General features: G+C 43.6%; 1 pseudogene; it reads right to left on the bottom strand.

The window, feature by feature from the left end:
- Positions 1–4,239: 4,239 nt before the first annotated feature.
- Positions 4,240–4,883, bottom strand: LOC100674828 (myosin light polypeptide 6-like; annotated as a pseudogene).
- Between the last annotated feature and the right edge of the window lie 964 nt (positions 4,884–5,847).

Raw genomic sequence — 5,847 nt, 5'->3', positions numbered from 1 at the left:
TTATATATTTTAAATTACAGTTAGTGTCACCCATGATGCCTTAAGTTTATTGTTGTTGTTAGCCCTGACTCGTGGTGACACCATGCACAACAAAACAAAACTGCTGTTCCGTCCCGTGCCATCCCCATAATCCTTTGGAGATGAAATTGTTTCAATGGGCAAGCATCTGCTGATAGATGGTGCTGGCTGTGTGTGAGGTGCATTGGTTGAGAATAGAACCCAAACCTAAACCAAGCCCACTACTGTCATCGAGTTGATTCTGACTCATAGTAACTCTCTAGGACAGAGTAGAACTGCCCAATAGGGTTTCCGAGGCTGTAAATCTTTATGAAAGCAGACTGCCACATCTTTGTCCTGCAGAGTGACTGGTGGGTTCGAACCACTGACCTTTTGGTTAACAGCAGAGTGCTTTAACCACTGTGCCACCAGGGCTCCTGGAAAATTGAACCCAGGTCTCTTATAGAGAAGGTGAGAATTCTATCACTGAGCCCCAATGCCCTACCTTAGGTTGTCATTAGTTGCAGTCTAGTTGATTCTGACTCATGGTGACCCCATGTGTTATAGGGTAGAACTGTTCCATAGGGTTTTCTTGGCTATAGCCTTTATGGAAGCTTTTTCTTCCATGGTGCTTCTGGGTGGATTTGAACCACCAACCTTTAGTTTAGCTGTTGAATTCAAACTGCCCCACCCAGGAAACTTCTTCTTAAGTTGCTGTTGTTGTTGCTAGGTGCCATCGAGTCGGTTCCAACTCACAGTGACCCTAGGTACCACAGAACGAAACAGTGCCAGTCCTGTGTCATCCTCACAATCATTGTTATGCATGAGCCCATTGTTGCAGCCGCTGTGTCAATCCATCTTGTTGAGGGTCTTCCTCTTTTCTGCTGACCCTCTACTTTACCAAGCAAGATGTCGTTCTCCAGGGAATGATCCCTCCTGATAACATGTCCGAAGTATGTGAGATGTATTCTAGTTATCCTTGCTTCTAAGGAGCATTCTGGTTGTACTTCTTCCAAGACAGATTTGTTTATTCTATTGGCAGCCCATGGTATATTCAATATTCTTTACCAACACCACAATACAGAGGCATCAATTCTTCTTAGATCTTAGTTATTCATTGTCCAGCTTTCCCACGCATATGATGTGATTGAAAATACCATGGCTTGGGTCAGGCGCACCTTAGTATTTAAGGTGACATCTTTGCTTTTCAACACTTTAAAGAGGTCCTTTGCCGAATGCAATGCATGTTTTGATTTCTTGAGTGCTGCTTACATTGTATGGGCGTTGATTGTGGATCCAAGTAAGATGAAATCCTTGACAACTTCAATCTTCTCTCTGTTTATCATGATGTTGCTTACTGGTCCAGCTGTGAGGATTTTTGTTTTCTTTATGTTGAGGTGTAATCCATACTAAAGGCTATGGTCTTTGATCTTCATCAGTAAGTGCTTTAAGTCCTCTTCACTTTCAGCACGCAAAGTTGTGACATCTGCGTATCACAGGTTGTTAATGTGTCTTCCTCCAATCCTGATGCCCTGTTCTTCTTCATACACTCCAGCTTCTCAGATTATTTACTCAGCATACAGATTGAATAGGTATGGTGAAAAGAAACAACCCTGACACACACCTTTCCTGACTTTAAAACATGCAGTATACCCTTGTTCCATCTGAACAACTGCCTCTTGATCTATGTACAGGATCCTCATAAGCACAACTAAGTGTTCTGGAATTCCCATTCTTTTCAATGTTATCCATAATTTGTTATGATCCACACAGTCGAATGTCTTTGCATAGTCAATAAAATACAGGTAAACATCTTTCTGGTATTCTCTGCTTTCAGCCAGGATCCATCTGACATCAGCAATGATACACTAGTTCCACAACCTCTTCTGAATCTGGCCTGAATTTCTTACAGTTCCCTGTTGATATATTGCTACAGCCACTTTTGAATGATCTTCAGCAAAATTTTTCTTGCATGCAATATTAGTGATATTGTTTGATAATTTCTGTATTTGGTTGGCTCACCTTTCTTAGGAATAGGCATAAATATGGATCTCTTCCAGTAGGTTGGCCAGGAGGCTGTCTTCCAAATTTCTTGACCTAGACCAGTGAGCACTTCAAGGGCTGCATCTGTTTGTTGAAACATCTCAATTGATGTTCCATCAATTCCTGGAGCCTTATTTTTCACCAATGCCTTCAAGTGCAGCTTGGATTTCCTCCTTCAGTACCATCGGTTCCTGATCATATGCTACCATCTTGGGTTAGCATCTTAGGTTAGATTCTTTGAAGAACAGACTCTGAGAGCAGTGAGCAAGACAGTTTTTTGGCGGGGGGGGGGGTACTTTTGTCACCAGCTCTAGTGGCAGGAGTGAAGTAGATAGGAGTGGGCAGAGGAAGGTGTTTAAGTGTAATGCAGTTGCCACAGAGATCTCAGCTAACCCCTTGCATTATTCTCTAGGAATCTCAGATATACCCTGCCTTGAGGAATGGGGAACAGATCTTTATTCTTGGAATCACCTCCCCTTCTACCTCCCTCCAGCAAACCTGAACTCCTTCTTCAAGGCTGAATCAAATGTTTCTGTACCTATGAACTTTTCTTTAAAACACCTGTCTCCAATCAGATCAAATTCCTTCCTCTACTAACCCTCCTATTTGGACCATACTGGTGAATAGGAGGAAACTCTGGCAGCGTAGTGATTAAGTGCTACTGCTGCTAACCAAAGGGTCGGCAGTTTGAATCCACCAGGCGTTCCTTGGAAACCCTATGGGGCAGTTCTACTCCATCCTGTAGGGCCGCTATGTGTTGGAATCGACTCGATGGCACTGGGTTTGGTTTGGTTTGGTGAATAGGAAGAGAGCTTGTAACACTTCTTACGTGCCAAGCAGGAGTACTAATGGTGCAACAGTTAAGAGCTTGTCTATTAAGCAAAAGGTTGGCGGTTCAAACCCACCTAGTGGCTCCGAGGGAGCTAGAACTAACAATCTGCTCTTGTAAAGATTACAGCCTAGAAGACCCTATAGGGCAGTTCTACTCTGTCACATGGGGTCACTATGAGTTGAAATTGACTTGACAGCATTCAACAACTTGTGCCAAGCACTGTGTTAAGCACTCTACTTGCATCCTTTAACTCAACATACCTATGCGGTAAAACCCATTCTGTAGGGTCGCTATGAGTTGGAATCTGATTCAGACCCATAGAGACCCTGTAGGATGAAGTAGAACCGCCCTATGGGGTTTTCCTAGGGTGTAATCTTTACTAAAGCAGACTGCCACATCTTTCTCCTGAAGAGTGGCTGGAGGGTTCGAACCACCTACCTTTTGGTTAGCAGCTGAGCACTTTAACCACTGTGCCATTAGGGCTCCTTACCTATGCAGTGGCTACTATTATTATCTCCATTTACAGATAAGAAAAGGAGGCTCAGAAAGATATTTTACTCAAACAGCTAGTGAGTGGTCTGGCCGGGATTTAACCCTAGGCAAAGGGTGGCGCAGTGGTGGCACAGTGGTTAAATGCCTGACTGCTGAAAGGTCAGCAGTTCAAACCCACCAGCCGCTCTGCAGGAGAAAGATGTAGTAGTCTGCCTCTGTAAAGATTACAGCCTTGGGTTCTACTCTGTCTATAGGTTTGCTATGAATTGGAATCAACTAAAGGGTAATAGGTTTGTTTTTTCGGTTTGGAAGGGAGCCCAAAATCTGAATCACTATCATGCTACCCTGCCTTCTAGCTGTTGCTTTTATCTTTGTACTTCCAGCCCTTAGCACAGTTTCTGGTATGTTGTTGTTGGGTGCTGTCGAGTAGGTTCCCGCTCATAGTGACCTTATGAACAACGGGAGGAAACACTGCCCAGTCCTGTGCCATTCTCACAATAGTAGGTATGTTTGAGCACATTGTTTCAGCCACTGTGTCAATCCACATTGCTGAAAATCCTTCCCTTTTTTGCTGGCTCTCTACCCTACCAAGCATGACGTCCTTCTCCAAGGATTGGTCCCCTCTGATAACATGTCCAAAGTAAGCAAGACAAAGTCTTGCCATCCTCAACTCCAAAGAGCCTTCTGGATATACTTCTTCCTCCTGGTGGTCCATGGCATAGTCAACATTATTCACTAACACCATAATTGAAATGTGTCAGTTCTTCAGTCTTCCTTTATTATTGCCCAGCTTTCAAAGCATATGAGGCAGTTGAAAATACCATGGCTTGGGTTAGGCACACCTTAGTCATCAAAGTGACATCTTTGCTTTTTAAGATTTTAAAGAGATCTTTCTTTAGGGGAGGGAGGCATAGAAAGCAAGTTTATTTGGTGAATGCTGCTCGCAAATTATCCAAGACAGACAAGATGGGACAGGTGCTGTGACAGCCCAAGGAGGCCTTCAGGGCTAGATATAGTCTTACACAGGGAAAAGCATGGGGCTTTGGAAACACAGGAAGGGCTGCCCTCAGTCATTCAGCAGCATACGGATGAGCTCTTCACAATTGATACAACCAATTGCTGTCCTTGTGCCCTGCCACTAGCATCTCTATTCTTCCTTCATCTTTTTCTCACCCAGTGTGACAGGGACATGCCAAATTTCAGCACTCATGATGGTGCCATTCCCTTCCTCGTCAAACACCCAAGGCCTTCGACATAGTTCTCATGGGTGCCCTGGTCCTTGTTCTTGGCCACAGTCTGTAGCATAGACTGAAAGTGCTCAAAATCCAGCACCTTCACATTCATCTCATCACTCTTGGGGTTCCCCAGGATCTTGAGCACCTAGGCGTTGGTGGGGCTCTGCCCAGGGCCCTCATCACGTCCCTACACTGGCTGTACAGGATCTTGCCATCACCCGTTGGGCAAACAGCTGGAAGGGCTCCTTTAACTCTGTAGCCTGGTCATCAGTGGAGTCACACATCTTGACTGCTTAGGTTTCAGAACCTTTTCCTGCAGTAATGGGCAGATTTTCAAGAGCTCTTTTGCAGCAGATTTTTCCTATGTAACATGCTTGATTTCTTGATTGCTGCTTCCGTGGGGATTGATTGTTGATCAAGTAGAATGAAATCCTTGACAACTTCACGCCTCAAATTGCAGTACCGAAGAATTCTATGGGCAAATATTCTAACGATGCAGGAAGCATCAAAATAAGATGGAAGGAATACAGACAGTCACTGTACCAAAAAGAAATGGTTGACGTTTAACCTTTCAGAAGGTAGCATATGATCAAGAACTGATGGTGTTGAAGGAAGAAATCCAAGCTGCACTAAAGGCACTGGCAAAAACCAGGCTCCAGGAATCTGGTATAGAGTTGGCATTTAATAAATGCTTACTGAATGGATATCTGTTCTAGCATTTCTGGCAAATTTTATTTTAGGAACAGATAAAGACCAGATGCAATTTATAGAGTGGCATATTTCATGGTAGCAAGGAATAAAAAACCCTACCAGAAGGGTTAAGATTGATTATACTTAATGTGGCAGAAAAAGAGGTTGAATGAGGATACCAAAAAACTAAACCAAACCCATTGCTGTAGAGTCAATTCTGACTCATAGCAACCCTATAGGTCAGAGTAGAACTGCCCCGTAGGCTTTCCAAAGAGTGTCCAGTTGATTCGAACTGCTGACCTTTTAGTTAGCAGCCAAATGCTTAACCACTGTACCACCAGGCTCCAAATGAGGATTAACTGATAAATATGTAAAAGGAAAACAGAGGATAGTACTTAAATACTTATGTTTTTGTGTGTGCATGCATGCACCTGCACGCGTGTGCTCTATCATTGGCTTCCCTTGCTTTGAGAACGCTTGCAAAAAGGAACATTCCACATTCATTTTATCTTGCTGAACAGTGGAAGCAAAACATAGGTAGATCATGAACTGAAATGG

Source organism: Loxodonta africana, chromosome 3 (genome assembly GCF_030014295.1).
Source record: "Loxodonta africana isolate mLoxAfr1 chromosome 3, mLoxAfr1.hap2, whole genome shotgun sequence".
Lineage (NCBI taxonomy): Eukaryota > Metazoa > Chordata > Mammalia > Proboscidea > Elephantidae > Loxodonta > Loxodonta africana.
The sequence above is the reverse complement of the archived record's forward strand: the minus strand, read 5'-3'. Positions and strand labels throughout refer to the sequence as shown.